Here is a 17,364-nt window from a genome sequence, read left to right as displayed (position 1 = left end):
AAGAACACAGGCATTCACTCGTGGTCACTGTCTGAGTCGCAGTCAAACCATATGGTATCCATCATTCCACTTTTCACCGTTTTCCAAATTGATAGGGACGTTGGTGAATTGTTTCTCTGTATTGCAATTGCATCTGCACCTAATTCCCCACGTTTTGTGATCTCAATAGACGCCTTTAGTGCTCCTCTTCCTTGTTCATGGCTTGTGAATGTTCAGTGCATTAGTAGGCCTGAGGACCGTAATCAACGCTGTACATAAATTTGTTAAACCACTGTTGTATTGCTCACGAGACAAGATGGGACGAGAAATAATTCTTTCCCGTCTCGTCTAGTCTCGGAAAGGTTTTCTCGTCTCGTTTTGTAAATTTAAAAACGAACTTTATGCACTGTTCTTCTCTTAATACCATCTAGAAGTTTTCAGGATCCTTCTGCATAATGAAAGGTCCACGAAAAATATGATATAACAACATTTATTTGTTATTTATTTTGGGATATATTATGTGTATCTTTCAGTGTGTTCACACAATCACTTTATCCATTTATAGTTTTTATACTATGAATTATATAACACTAGAATAGTGTGTACGATCTAAGACTTGGGTGAACTATTATTTCCTGACTCGAGAAAATTTCCGTCTCGTCTCAGAAATAAGACGAGAATTGCCACGTTTCCCGTCGCGTCTCGAATTTAAAAATGAACTTTTTCGTCTTGAATCTCGTTTCTTGAGCAGCGTTGATTGTATTATCCGCTCATTTACCAAACCTCTACGGAATGCCTTGAGTATTTATCTTCATTTGGGCCGCTTACTAGCCAAGTGGCCTAAGCCGCCCCCTCCCCCCAAAAAAGTGGAAAAATGGACTATAGTCATAACTCACTTCTACACATAAGTTATTTTTTAAAAAGGTTTGTGTAAATAGTAAATTATTATACCATAAACTAAGTTGCCAACATAACTGAAATATGAAATTTTCTTGAGGTGTTGAACATCATTTTTTTTTCTTTTGCAAAATTGCAATTTTAGACTCAGGTCACTTGGCATGCAAAGGGTACAATTTTCACTAGCACTTGTTTCCAGTTTAAACTCGTAAAACATACAGCACAAGTAGCGTTGGTGTGGATTCTCGTGTTTCCATGTCTGGTATGACCTCACTAATACTACCGTTTAACTCTAACGTTCACAACGAAGAAACTAGAAGATGAAACACTCACTTAAACGTTACATTCGCACTTGGACAGAAACAGAAACAGAAAACAATTTCAACCTTAATTACACTACTAATTCCCCCCCAAAAATGCTTGTGGGCAACAGAGTAAAACAATAAAGCACAAACGCCAGTACTATTGAGAAGCAAAGTGATGTTTTCCATCTTTTTATTCCTCGGCGCACCAAAGAAATTTTTGTTGGGATAGGTCCAATTTTTTTCAGCGGGGGGTGTCAATGCTACAAGCCACTGTGTCTATATAGTATTGAACGGGTATTATTCTGCATTCGAAAAAAAAGATAAGTAATTGTAAAATACTTCCACCTATATTTTCAGAAGAACAATGATAGAACTAGATTGTTTTTATAAGAGAAAGAGTGCAGAAGAAGTTTAAGATCAAATTTTCAGGCTCCCTGTTAAATATTTATAGTTGTTATAGTTGTATTGAGAAAGTGTACTCATACAAGTGAATGTTGAGTCGGGAATGATTGATTAGCCGGGGGTCCGGATAAGGTGTACTCCCGTGCGTGTGCCCCTGTAAAATTCTTAAATCCAGTGTTATTTGTGTCATTCATAAGAAATATATTCGTCGGGCTTTTGTGCTTTACGTCGAATACAATTTAAGTAATTAGAAGATGCGATTTTTGTGTAGTCGAATAATTTTTGAGAGGTAGGTCAACTAGCCAAAGAACCTGCTGAAACCAATACACTAAGCTTTAATATATTTTTCTGTAGTAATTGTTGGTCCCAAATATTTAGAGATTTCAAAAATAACAGAAATTTGAATATCGCTCCTTGAACAAAAAATAGCCTCCAATGAGCTACGCTAAAACCATTATCTTTTCTAACGTTGAATGTTTATTTCGACTTTAAAATACTCCTATAGCTTAGGATTTTCTTACGATTAACCGAATATCTTTATGGTGCGCAAATTCGCAAGTTAAAACTTTGCTAGGACTATAACGTTTCGCAAAGCAACAACCTAATAGCAGATTTCTCAAAAGAAAACGAACATTATTCTTACACATTTAAAATATAAGTGTAACAATTTAGAATTAAGGCATAATACGAGATCCTGAATATTGAAAGTATCTGGATCGTATGCAACCAAATTTACGCCTACGTAAAGTTTGGTTGCATAAAGTCAAGGGGTCATTAATTTCTGATAACTCCCTATGGGAATTCCTAGAGGGATAACGTGGTCAAAATTGACGGTGATCTATCAAGTAGTTTTTGAGACATTTTGTCTCTCGGTTGGACGATCAGGGTAAATATGTAAAGGAGTTTTGGTTCCTAAACTAAAATCTTTAAGAAAGAAAAAAATTATCTTCTGGCAACCGAGCTCTGATTCTAACTCACACCAGAGTTCAACACTTTTTGTCCGTTTATGACCGCACCTCATGACCAGCACTACGGAAGTGGAAAGTCAAGTAATTTCGCCGCTTCCGTTCTCAACCTGAGTAGAAGTTTTCCAAATCTCACATTTTTGGTTCCTAACAATATATATTTTAGGTCAAGAGAACATCGGCAGATGTTAGGAAATTAGGAACTAGATTTCTGGTCTTTCGGCATCTATGGCCAGGTTAGACCGTTACGTATGAGGGATGACGTCCATCGGCGATCGCACTATCCGAGGATAGGGAAGGAAGGAAGGACTGGAGAAGGAAGGAAACGGCCTGGGACTTATATGTTAGGTACCATCCCGGTATTTGCCTGGTGTGAATATGGAAAACCTCACTCAGGATAGAGCAGGGCCGAGAAAGCTTCTACACTTTTTATAACCGAGTGTCTTCACATAGGCAGATGTGTATATTTCTTTACTTTCATATAAATACCTCCCTTCATCTATTTGCTCGTTCAAGTTCTTTCTTTCGAAAATTTACGCAAATATTGCAATTCATTCTTTCATTATAATGTTTATAAATCAACGTAGAACATAGTCATAAGTTCCATATGTAGCTTATGTCTTTGGAACACACCGAAACCAAGTGATTCAGGAAGTATTGGTGGAAATAAATTATGCTTGATCAGGGGCTCACACACGGGATCCGAACCACCCCCCAAAACTTCAAAATTCCTTTTTTAAATATTATAATTGTAATCTTTCTGCATCAAGGGTGCACTCACGAGAGGTCCACATTGTACGGACCATTTCTAACCGTTCGACCTTGCCCTCGCCCTCCAACAAAACTGTTTAGAAGCGCGCTTGTGCCTGTGCATCTACTGAGCTTCAGCTTCAGCTGGAGTCCACACTTTGACTAACTGCTAGAATCTGGACAGTGCATGTTTTCCCCAGTCAGTTGGGTTTTATCCACTACACTCTTACATCTCCCTTTAACGCTATTAGTCGCCCTGATAGCTATCCGCTCGTCAGTGCTAGAAGCCTGGAATTAACATTTCGTAATTTGTACGTAATCCAGTGAGATTACAGCATATGGACCTGAGATATTAGATTGTGGGTGCCCAAAATCGAGTAATGCAAGATCTCTGCGAAGAAGAACTCAGTACGTCTTTCATATTTTAAGCTTCTATTCTCAATATAGTAGTTGCAAGTCTTGTCCATCATAGCCTCGGTATTTTATAAAAACGGGAAGCATATCGATAGCATTCTGTATTCTTTCAAATAGGACTACGGTAACATAGAGACAAAAGTAGTATGTTGTGAATGTAGGGTAATAAACAAAAATAAAGCCCGTTTCATTGCCAAAAATAATCGTTTAAACACTTTTCTTTAAAAAAACAAAATTATTGCAAAACAATAAATGAAATAATATTCAAACACAATCCCTTCTTCTTTTTTAAACCACTGCTCGAATCTGTGTTCACTACTTCTTGATAAATAGAATTGAAGAGAAAACATGTAAGGGGCAAATATAAATGATACGTTTTTTAAATTGTAGTAATTCTTGTTAGGAGAAATTCGTCGGTTGATACAATTTCGTAATTTAACTAAATAAACTAAATGAAAAAATACACAAAAATATATTGAACTGTTCAACTTTTTTGTTCAGGTTCACTATGACTGACAATTCTTCTATCTTCATTTCTCTTTTCTTTTGTTGGTTTCCTTGTTGTAAATCTTTCCTTATATTACTCAATTACTTTTACGAACTCACTTGGTTCACTCTATATTAGTTCATGATATTATTTTACGTTGCGTATTTATCCTCTTCCGCTCACATTATAACACTACAATATTATGATGAAATGCTGTAATTGTTGGTTGATTTGAAGTCGAACATCTTTTAGTATCCAAGATAAGTGAAGTGGACGTAGAGATTAACGTGGAATCCGATCTACATCAACTTCCACCGGATCTCCCGAACCAAAGGTGTGTACGCTAACTATTTAGTCATATGGGAGCTAAAATACATTGATATAAGAAAGTGATGCATTGATTACATTAATATTGCTATTTCTGCGTGTTTAGAACAAACAATTTCTACATCAATACAAATCAAAATCTGTCAGTTTTTAAGCGTCATTTTGGATCATATACAAGAATCCAAGACAACAGCGATATTTTTGTTTTTAAAACGAAAGGTCTGCTTATTGTTATCCTTCGCTTATTTGTGATTGCTTTATTTTTTGTTAATTAAAAAATGGACAAAAAAGGTAGCTCTCATATCTTGAGTCCCCACTGGAAGGTCCAACTTCGCTTTAGGGAGGGGCCTGCTCCAAGGGAATCGGCGCCCATGCTTAGGAATAAGGGTATACTGCCTCTGAATCCAAAGTGAGCGTTTAGATAATGACAGTACATGCTTACTATTTAAATATAATGGGACCTTCTTGTTAGTTTATTAAAGGTTAGCGTCTCTTTTAGCACCAAAGCTATGTGAGACGTAGACCTACATAATTTAAGATGAACTCTCAAGCACTGTAATGCGTTCAACGCTCTTTTAGAAGAATCAAACCCAGGACCCCATGTACACAAGTGCGTACCCTGGTTACTAAACCAGTGTGAAAGGTGACGGGCCTTTTTTTGTTTATATGATGAAGTAATAATTTGAATCTGAGCGTATTATATGGTTGTCCCAAATACCATAGTACGAAAACGGAGAAAGTTTTCACAAACTTAGTGCGTATACTAATACACATCAAACACCTATCGTGAAAACATCGTAAGATAATCTCTATCTTTTTTAAGGTATCTCAGCCAAAAGGAGAATGGGTCAAGTTCTGGTAGTTGTAGATAACAAAACCAATCTAACTTTGTTTTTGTATATATATGTGTGTAATAACTTTGTTCGATCGAAAACTTATTGGAAAGAAAATGTACTGTATCTCTTGTAAGACCTAAGTGTGAACTTGATGTAGCGAGTAATTGACATGACAGTGTTTGTGTACGTGTGTGTGGTGGGTGGGTGGTGACAGTGTAGGTAAGTCAAGATTAGATTCACTATAGAGGAGGGGAGAAAAAGGATTAGAAGGGGGAGTCAGCGACACAAGGGGGAGGGTTCTAGATGCTGTTTCGTCTGGACGAATCGATCGGGTGAACTACGTTCGTGGAAAAACCAACCCTCCGTTGTCATTTTTTTAAGGGGAGAGAAGAAATGGACAAATGATCTTCCGTGTCTTTTAGCCGGATGTTTTCTAGACTATTACGTGGCTATCATGCAAAAAAACAAAACTAAAAATATATTTTTATTATTATTATTATTATAGAAAATATTTTAATCTAATGCGTACTAACCGTGTAACATAATTTCCCCACAATTCTCCCTATTAATGAGTAAGAAGCATAAAAACAAAATTTATTTAAATGAAGCCAGCGATGTGTTACATGTCAGAATGAAACTTTTTTATTCTTAATTTTGACAGAACATGTTTCTTTTGTTTGAGGATATTCTGGTGGATGTGTAACACAGCAGCAGAGGACGTGCAGCATTCATTGAAGCAGCGTGGGAAGTGCATTTGTTCTAAAGCTGGAAGCTTTAAGAAGCATTTTTAACAAGATCACTATTTTGGAGTCTTACCTGCTGTCTTGGAGTTTTCGACTTCTCCCTCCTCGTGGAATGTGGCAGACTGCAGCTGTATCCGAGACCGCAGGTTTGTAACTCAGCCGGCTGTTCATAGAGGGAACACGAGTCGCCACACCACGTCATCAGTCGATAGAATTACATGGGTTCATGAAATCGTTCCTATCTTTCTCATCCATGAAATTTCATCATCGAAAAATGTAGCAAAAAAAATCGCATTAGTATCCTATTATAGAGCTTTGCTACCTAATATCTTATCCTCGTTCCCTTCTAGTCAATTATTTGATATCTTAACTTGAAGTAGCAACTAAAACTTGGAGAAAAATGTCTTTGCTCTTCTATCCCAAACGGCACAGAATCAAGTACGTACGTTTACACGCTTCAATTTTTTTGAGAAATGAGATGACTCTCTTATCTGTATATTGTCTTGAGGAAAATATTTAATTAAGATCATTTTCTATGTTAAAGTTAGAATCAGTTGTCACATTATTTTTTAAAGAGTTTGTTTTACAAGAAAAACTTTATGTCAGTAGCTGATGCAGCCCGGAGCCGGATGGGCGTAGACCCCAATTTTTTGGGTGATAAAAATAATTTAAGCTATTATTTATATTTTTGAAAGTATACAGTAAATTCATGATATAGCTATCATAGGGGTTCTGACTGCTCCCCCAGTTTTTTTTACCTTCTACATCCGCCACTGCTTTATATACTTATTTATTCTATCCTGTGTCCTTCCGAGGGAAACGAAAGCCCAAGAACTATTTGACGGATCACCATAAGTTTTGGCCGAAATGTAGAAGGTCTGTACAAGGGCGCCGATTTCACTGTAACTTTGGGGGGGGGGGGCATTAAGATATCTGTGGTTGCAGATAAGGGTCTAAGAAGGCATATTTCAGGATTTTAAAAAATCAACTCAAATTATGCCAAATATTGTATAATTATTAAAAAAATACACATATCAATAAAAATACATATAAAAATACACATAACAATACATATAACAATAACAAATACATATTCATAAAAATATATGGGGCGACCCACATAAGCTTTGGGGCAGCCTGTGCCCCCTTCGGCCTCCCCAGGATTGGTGCCCTTGGGTGTGTAGTTAGGAATAAAGTTCATCCAGTTAATCGCAAGACATAGATAGTCAAAAATCCGTTCTCCGTGAATACTTATTTAAGGGAGCTTGTACATCCCTGGCTGTCAGGCAACCTTTATAGCAAAAGAGTAGTGTTGGTTGCATTATATATATATATAAGCTATACATCCATTTTTATTAAAATCTATTTCTGGATTGCTGACATGACCTGTTGTGGATAAATGATCTTGATCAGGAACATACGAATCATCGGATCTGTAATCATAATCAGTTTCTGATTACAGCCATCTGTAATTGTTCTATAGCCATTTGTAGTATAGCCTTACTCCTTTGTGGTATACCTTTTCTAATTGACATCTTAAAATATTGATTTTCGAAACGAAAGAAAACACACAAATATTAATAGTTGTCAGTATAAAGTAATATCCGTCACTTAGACGGGCAAAATATATTACCTTTACAGTAATATCCGCTTGCGAGACGGCGTACAATAACTTTATACACTTCGAAGTTTGCAACGATGAGCTAGACACGCGACCATCTGCACAAAACATCTTAGTCAACCCACAACTAAAGCATAGGTGAACTATCAGATCAAACCGTGAATATGCGTACCAACTCTGAACAAAAAAATATCGCGTATCCGCCTGGGAGACGGATATTACCAACTAAGGGTTAAAGAGTTTGGTTTACGAAAATCTGTTATCATGGCATAACTAAAATTTTTGAGTGCGAAATGGAGGATGAGATAAAATGCATTGCTGAGACGTTAAAAAAAACTTTTTCTTTAACACAAACATGAAAAAAAAAGTTGGCTAATCGAACCTCTTCGTAAAATTAATATTCATTTCAAACTTGTAACATTTTTAGAAAAGCATTGTATTCCTGGAAATTATTTCAAAACGATCCCGAAGAGATATTCTCAATTATTGTAAAGGAGGCTTACATAACATGATTATTAGGGGAAAAAATCATTGTGCAATTTAAAGTAAAATAAAAGAGTAAACAAAAGAAACAAAACATCTACAAAATAAGAAAATATATGAGAACAAAAAGGAAAAGAAATATAATCTAAAGCAGCCATGTGCAACAGCTAGTCCCCGGGCCTACCTCGGCCCACTGAACCTTTCATCCCTTGATGAAAATCTCTTAAACTGAATTGAAAATATTTCCTAGATACCTTATGTCCACCTTGAAAATATCGTCCACGTTGGAACATCCAGTAAACTACCAAACTTTGAGAGACTAATGCAGAACATGAAGGGTCAAGTTTCCCACTAAAATAGTAAATAAATAGATTTGTTCTGTATTTCTTTAGTAAGAAATGCAGATATCTTATTAAACGCTTGCAGAGACATGGGTTTAGAAGTAAATGCAGAGAAAGCTAAATACATGAAAGTGCGTAGGGACCGTAATACAGCAAATTATGGATGCGTTAAAATATTAAATAATACTTTTGATAAAGTGGATAGTTTCAAATATCTAGGATCAATATTAACAGACGAAAATCATATTCACGAAGAAATTGAATGTCGACTAAAAGCAGGGAATTCGTGTTACTATTCGGTTCAAAATCTTTAGTCGTCGCGAATTCTGTCGAGGAATCTGAAGCTTAAAATATACAAAACGATAATCATGCCTGTTGTTCTGTATGGTTGCGAAACATGGTCGCTTACTCTGAGGGAAGAACAAAGACTGAAAGTATTTGAAAACAGGATCCTGAGACGAATATTCAGACCCAAGAGGAACTGGAATGGGGAATGGGGAATGGTGGAAACTTCATAACGAGGAACTACATAATTTATACGGTTTACCCAACATTGTTAGAGTCGTCAAGTCTAGGAGGCTTAGGTGGGCAGATCATGTAGCTAGAATGGAGGAAAGTAGAAACGCTTTCAAAGTCTTGACTGGAAGACCAATCGGAAAACGACCATTAGGAAGACCCAGACGCAGATGGGAGGACAATATTAAGATGGATCTCGCAGAGATAGGAATACAAAGTAGAAACTGGATCCAATTGGCTAAGGATAGAAGTCAGTGGAGAGCTTTTGTGAACGCGGCATTGAACCTCCGGGTTCCATAGGCCATAGAGTTAGTTAATTAGTTAGTAAGAAAATATTTCCCACTAAAATAGTAAATAAATAGATTTGTTCTGTATTTCTTTAGTAAGAAAATATTTAGATTACCGTTATAACAGTTTTTGTGTTAGTATACGATGAAGGAGTTTTTCCATTGAACATGGTTATTCAATTCTTGTGAAAATATTATACATTATCTCGCAGGCCCTCGGTGCCAGTAAGTCCTTTGTGATTTGCGAATTTACTGTTCCAACTTGCACAAGCCTGACCTAAAGCAATAAAAATTACAGTGCGATGATGGCACTATTATAACCAGTAAGAAATTTCTAAGTCAGTCAGTATCTTCCTGTAAGAAATAAATGGACCAACGAAATAAATTATGTTTTTTTTAAAGTTTAATGTTTCACGGTGATGTCCTTTGGGCTAAATGTTGGGAATAATTAATGAAAGTGGGCGACTTTTTTATGCTTATCCATCGGGAATCTAATTCTGGACTACGAGCATCAAAGGTATACGCGATAGTAACTAGATTAGCGGGAAGTTTTTGTTTTTATATAATATAATATTATTTCTATTAAAGTGACGGACATACAAAGTAAACTAAATAAGGTTTAATTTTTAATTATTTTTCAGTACTCTCCTTATACAATTATTTAGAGAGATATGGTGGCCAATACAAACGGAATTCCATAATATCATAAGTTCTACTATTTATCGCGAGAGAAAGAGAGAGGGAGAATGGTGTATTAGGCTCTCCAATATGGACTGAATGCTTCTTCTTCTCAAACAGGCTTCCCTTTCTTCCTTTCTTCTTCTTTAAGACAGAGACCATTGCATTCGGGAAGTTGTCACCACGTTAAAGAGATATTCGGTGCTATAACCAACATTGACTATAATACATGGGAAAGAACGATAAAACGGGAAATGTTGCTAACGAATCATAAAGCGGAAAAAGCTATCAACCGGAAAGCCAGAGTAAATGGAAGACAAGGGATCCTAAACAGCACAGCTAGCAGTGTTATCGAAGACTTCGAAGAAGAGCACCAAATGCCATAGGCACTGATCCTGGAGAAGCTGATGCGGCCCATCCCTCTGAAGTTTGTTTGGGCCGACATATTTGTATTAAAATCCTCATTAAGTATTGTTAGATGATATCATACAAATCTGAATGATGCCTCCAAAGTTATACAGAAATCGACGCCACTGACAGATGGCTAATCCTGGGATGTGGTGTAAACCGAAGAATCATTCAACAAGGATTGCCTATAAGACAAGGCGAGAAAGAGCTTTTCCATTCGAAACGAATATTTTCTATACTTTCCCACACAGGACCTCGCATTTCGTAGGCAACTCTATATCCTGCAGACTGTCCGAAAGACTGTTGGCGGCCTATGAGGTAATTCAGCGGTCTGTTCATTGCATAGACTGTCCAAAGAAATACTCAGTTAACACTGGATTGTAAATTAGTAACGAAGTAATAACATAAGTTAAAAATCAGTCGTCATTTTGATTAGAAAATTTTACAGTTGCGCAGAGTAGATGAAAAATGCATAGTGGAGCAGAGCCAACTGACACATTTCAAAGCCGAATATTAAGCATACGCTACAGCTTGGAGTGGGATAGGAAATCGGAAGATATGACGCCATTTCATAAGAAACCGTGTGGTAGTTACCATGGACATCGTTGCAACGTTGAACAACGTGTTTTGTATTCGTAGTTATTGCGAGACAAAGTCAGTTATTAAAGAGCATCGAGTCTTCAGACAACGTTTCGTGGTTAACTGATATGGCTCCAATTGTCTTATAGTGTTCTTATGATATAGCGTCCTATTCTCTTCCAATTTCCCCTCCGCAATCTACTCCAAGTTACCGCGCCTCCTCAATATTTAACTTTGAAATGTGTCAGTTGGCTCTGCGCCACCCTGTACTATGAAGAATCGCAGAGACAACATGCTTGGTAAAAGAGGTCTGTATATGCCTATGTATTGGATATCCCTCCATATCTTTGTGATTTTCGCCTTCAACATAGATGTCACAGAATACTATAATTCACAAGTGCTCGATTTTAAAAAATCAAGTATTTAAACATTTTTGAAAAAAAAATGGAAACAGTTGTTTACCTAAATACGATAACAATGGATAATCTAGATCTAGAAAAGAGAAAATTTCACTCACTCAGTCATTTATCACATCTCCAAAAGGGACTAGAAATTTTGGATAAATGTTCTCCTTAAACTCTAAACTTTGAATAAAAAGTAGTTTTGAGAAACAGGTTTCCCTAAAGGTAGAAACGTTAAATGTTTGCTCTTCATCAAATCTCCAAGTCTCCAGACGGATTGACAGACACATAAACGCCCGTTGAGCCGAATGGTAGAAGCTTACTACGCTCGCTTCAAAACTCATTTATGAATTATAAAGATCGTTCTCCCACACACACATTGTTACTGGTGCCCCCCCCCCCCCCGCGTTGCGGATTTTCTGGACCTTTATTACCACTACTGAAAATAAGGTAGTTACTCATTCATTTCCTTCGCTGTACGTAGTTAGCGACGCTGCGATCTATCCGTGAACTTCGTGGGGCGAATGAGGATTTAAAATAATATTGTCAACAAAAAAAATCTACAGAAAGTTCATTTCAGTAAAATAATGGCTCAACATATATATTTTCTGTTGAATCTAATATTTAGAACACTAACTATTTTTATTATTATTATGCACATTGGTTGGTGCATTGCTCTCAAAAAGAGAAATCCTATAGCTATATCACAAAGCATATGCAATCAATAATAATAATAATCAGTAAATCGAGAGACACGGAACAACATGTGAACGTTTGTACACGAACTATCATAAATAAATTATTGGCTTCAATTTCACACTCCATTACAAGTACTGGGATTATCATAGTTGTAGAACTTTATGTCTCGTATGAAATTCAAATGCATGGTTTATATAAGTATTTCCCGACATGGGAAGCATAGAGAGCGAGGAAAGAGATAGAAATAAATTGTGAATTTATAAATAAGGTATCACTTGTAATGGTCATTTCCGATTTAGCTTTGCTAAATTTTACACATATTACAGATTTGCCATTTTGTCTTCCATACAATATTCCTGTTCAAAAATTTCGCGTTATTGAAAACTAAATAATTATGGAAAATAAACTTATTACAAATTATCAGAAGTGAGTACAAAATGTTATTTCAGTGTACAGCACGGACTTCAAAAACTAATGAAGTAAGAGCAAATTACGATTATTATTATTATTATTATTATTATTATTATTATTATTATTATTATTATTATTATTATTATTATTATTATTATTATTAATTCTAGATACAGTTACGAAGAAGAGGCCTTATCAAAGTATAAAACAGTTCTCCAAAGCGAGAGAAAAGTTTTAAAATGTCCATGTTGTCCACCAATCTGTGGTTGAGGTGAACAAGAATAGAGTCAGACAAGAAGTACGTATGACAAGCACGGGAAGAAGGGATGGGCGTGAAATATGCAGGGTTTATGAATTGGAATCTACGGGCAAATAAGTCTGAGAACGACAGATCATGAAGATAATAGGAAAAAGAAGAAACGGCACGCTTGGTCATCTTATTCGACATTCCAATTGGATCACCGTGTTGATACAGGGAAAGGTAAAAGGAAAACCCAGGAAGAGAAAGATCAAGGATAGAATATCCAGTTACAAAGAAGAGACCCTATGAAAGTATAAAACAGGTCTCCCAAAGGAGAGAAAAGTTTTAAAATTTCCATGTTGCCCACCAATCTATGGTTGAGGTGGGAAAGAAGATCTCTGGTGTAAATGAATTACTGTACTTTCAGATATGAGTAATTATATATATTTACGTAAGAACTGTAAAAAACATTTAAAAAAACAGTTCCGGTTATTGGTCTCTGGTATTATTATTACACCATGTAACTTTTCATGTATTGTATCGGTAACAGTGAAAAGAGGCTACAATTACATTTAAATGTAAAATGGAAATTGAACTGTTTTTAAAAAATAGCTGCCACGAATTAATAATGGACTAAATATATTCTTTGCTATGCTAAACTTGGGAGTGTTACACAATTATTATTTTTAGTTCTTTTTTAAGGTTTAGCGATCCTTTCAGCACCGAGACTATATGAGACTGAATCTACTGCTCAGGGTAATGATCTGCACAACTACTCGAGATACCCTATTGGGAATAAGGCATGCCGAAAGCCCGCATGTTAGCAGTTTAGCTACAAAGGGGAATTGATAATTATGGGATGCGTAATATGCTTAAATAAGTTTTTAATATATTGTGTATCGAACATTGAATAAACACACTGAGAAAAAATTGTAGGTGGCGTACTTAAAAAGATAGGTTACATGCGTAATTCCTGTAGTTTTTGGACTTAACGTACAGCAGACGTATAACTGAAAACGCATGCTTTATAATACTTTCTGTATAAGTGTTCCATCTACACGTACTTTCCGTATGAAACAATGTAGGCGGTCAGGATCTCACATACAAATGGACGTATATAACATATAGCTGACGAAGGTAACATAAGTATATACATGTGATATATGGAAAACTGTTAGATGTCAGATATCCTGCAATGGCATGATGTAACATCTAAGGACAGTGCCTATGTAGCATACGGATAACATATGCTCCGTACTGATTTCTATAGTAAGCAAGAGAATACCGTGTATTTGTACAATATACCGCTGTCTGGAGAACGGATTTTTTTTTTCTGTTCATGGTCTGCACTGAAGAAACTTGCATATGATTTCAAGGGAAGCTATGAGAGAAACAGCTGTTTGTAAAGCCATGGCAAGGAGAATTACGAACAACTGAAGAGGCATGTGACCAAAGGTGAATCTGTTGCCAGCGTCTTGTTCGAAATTATTTGGAACTCTATCCGTGTTACATGCGACACATACACACTTCAGGTGATGTAGACTATAAAACTTATTTGCATTTTGTAACCATGTGCCAAGAGTAAAGAAGATAAATCACTCTTCACACATGGAATAATTTCCATGTAAACGGAAGAATTAGGATACTCAATTGCATCATATGGACATATAAAAAATTTCAGTGTGTTCCATGAACTTGAAAAAGTAAATCCAAAAGTGAATATATGGCGTACAATGAATCTAAGCAAGGAGTGCTGAAGAGACAATGTACCATAAACCTCATTTGGTGGGACAAAGTTTCAACATCCACTTGCCTAATTTAATTAATTTATTTTGAATATTGTTGCCCCATTAAGGAAATAGATGAATTAGAGAAAGACAGTAAGTACGTGATAAACGTTCCTTTTCACTCACTTCAAGCTGAGATACAAATACAAATTATACTATATTTTCTACGATAGTTGAGTACGGTCATGGGAAAAGGAAAAAAAACTAATTATAAAGTTACAGTATGTCCAATATGTAGAAGACCACATTCATACAACGTGTGGACTCAGTCGCACACAGAGAAATTTTTGTTGGGAGGGGTCCCAAGCTTGGAGAGGGTCCAATGCTACAATATACTACGTCTATGTATTTTGAACTAGTGTCATTTTGCGCCTGAAAAAACGATAAATAATTGTTAAGTACTGCCATCTATACTCTCAAACAAAAATTATAGAACTATATTGCTTTTATTAAGAAAAGAAAGTGTAAAGATGAAGTGTAAAATTAAATATTTAGGCTACATCAATCATTTCTCTACTAAATAAAGTATAGTTATATGAAGAACGTGTAAAAATATATGCTGAGTCACGAAGTTTTTTGTTGGGGGGGGGGGGTCCGGGCCCCATGGACTCTCATATATGTGCACCCCTGTGTGAACTGTAGAAATGAAGAAGGCACAGCGTAACATTGTGCTCAATATGAATAACGTACAATTTAGTTGAACGTAATCAACGTTTTCAAGAACTTTCGCACAGGTTGGCTGTGGAAACCATAAAAATATGTTCTCGGTTTAACTTCCAAGCACCTAAAGAATGGGTGCTTATCATGTTCACCTTTCAGGTCCAATAAAAGGACTCTTTATGTCTGGAATTGATCCAAGATCTGAAGACAATTAGCAGGATCTTTGAGTCATTACGTCCTTGTTCAAGGAAGTTTCCTTCGTGGTTAGGATATCATTGTCAAAAAAAAAGTGACGAATAGAAATATGATGTAATTAACACTATTACACTTCAACTCTCTTATTCGCAGTTCTCAGAGGAGAACACGAACCAACACGAAAAAGTTTGTAAATGAATTAAAGTGAAAAGATTTCAAAAACAAATATTAGTTAAAATATTTAACCCAAATTATATAATTTGTTTAAAAATAACATTAATGAAGTCCATTTTCACGAGGATAAATGGAGATCAGAGGGAGGCTTAGCAGGAAAAAATTGGGACATAATTCATAGACCGTGGAGAAGGGTACAAAGACGGAGATTATCCTTGTATTACGGTAATTTGTTCCATACGAGGTGTGATCAAAAAGTACGGTGACTGTAATTACACAGTGCCATCTATCGACGTTGTATCCATTTCAACTAGTAAGCCTGGCAGCCTAAATATTTGGTACAGTCCGCAACAAAAAATCCTGCAACATGAGCATGTAAGTTTATTGTGAAACGACGAAGTCTTTTGCTCGAAAATAAGTACGCAGAGGAGGACGCCGAGGTTTCTCCTGGCGTGATTCATGCCACTTAGACGTTATGTTGATTCCCTACGCTGTTAGGTGTAGTTTCACAATAAACTTACCTGCTCATGTTGCAGGTTTTTTCGCTGCAGACTGTACGGTCAGGGTCGAGTGTGACATGTTAGTTAGCTTCCACAGGCAGAAGAGTGAGGATGTGCTAGGAGTGTCTGTCGCGTGCCAATATTAAGTTTTGTTCTAATATGAAGAAAAAAAACCAAAGAAGCTCACGAAATGTCAAAATCAGTGTATGGAGAGGAAGCGATGGCATTGAAGACTGTTCACAAATGGTACGAACGATTCAAAAGGGGCAAATGGTCGTTTAAAAATGGGTAACGATCGATACATCTTTCGACGACAAAAATAGGTGAAATCGTGCAAAAAGTGGCACAAATGATTTGTTCAAACAGGCGAATGACTATTCGAAAGCTTTCCGAAGAACTAAGCATCTCGTATAGGTTCGTGAAAAGCATTTTAACCGCCGATTAAATAGACAAATGACTTCCTTCTTCACCACGAAAAACACACAGTGTCACACCTCGCTTTTGATTCGCGAGTTTTTGGTCGGAAAGAGTGTTCCTGTCTGTCCACATCTGCCTTACTCACCAGATTTAATACCATGCGACTTCTGGCTTTTCCCAAAAATTAAAACCGTGCTTAAAAGAAACGGTTTTGACACCATTCCTGGCATTCAGAGAGCCACGACAGAGCGGCTGAACGCCCTTCTAAAGAATACTTCCAGAAATGCTTCCAGTCATCGATTCTACGTTGGGATAAGTGCATTGCTAGCCAAGGGCAGTACTTTGAAAGAGATTAAATCAAATTCAATGTAAGCTTACTACTTTGTTTCTAATGAAATGGTTTACCGTACTTTTTGATTATATCTCGTATATACTGAAAAAATTATATTAATCCATGCTGACGCCCTTTAACCTAATGAGACGAATTATGTTGGTTGATAATGTGGAAAGAAGCGGGAGAACCTCGAGGAAACCCACGAACACAAACAATCCACTACAAAGTAACATAGCCTCGGATCTAACCAAGGATTCTTCGAATTAGAGGTAATCACTATACTACTCAGCCACCATGCATTCCCATATTCACTAGGGGGACGCGGTGGCTCAGTGGTAGAGCGTTCATCTCCTGTGCTTGGGGTCCTTGGTTCGATCACAGCTCGCGCCGTGTGAGTTTGTGGTGGGCAAATACCGTGCTCGTGGGTTTTCTCGGGGTTCTCCCGTTTCCTCCCACTTTCTTCATTCCACTATTTCACTCATCTCTCATCATCACCGTCTCCTTTAGCCTAACCGGCATAAACGTGG

At 36.7% G+C, this 17,364-nt stretch overlaps 1 protein-coding gene across 1 annotated transcript in view; it reads right to left on the bottom strand.

Moving 5' to 3' along the window:
* The window catches only part of tau (microtubule-associated protein tau), a 219,478-nt gene extending 213,240 nt beyond the window's left edge, over positions 1-6,238 (bottom strand). The window contains exon 1 of the mRNA XM_081749033.1: positions 6,179-6,238. The gene's annotated coding sequence lies outside the window, so the exon portion shown is untranslated. The remainder of the gene's footprint in view (positions 1-6,178) is intronic.
* Between the last annotated feature and the right edge of the window lie 11,126 nt (positions 6,239-17,364).

This window comes from Thermobia domestica, chromosome 2 (assembly GCF_964235325.1).
Source record: "Thermobia domestica chromosome 2, izTheDome1.hap1.1, whole genome shotgun sequence".
Classification (NCBI taxonomy): domain Eukaryota; kingdom Metazoa; phylum Arthropoda; class Insecta; order Zygentoma; family Lepismatidae; genus Thermobia; species Thermobia domestica.
The sequence above is the reverse complement of the archived record's forward strand: the minus strand, read 5'-3'. Positions and strand labels throughout refer to the sequence as shown.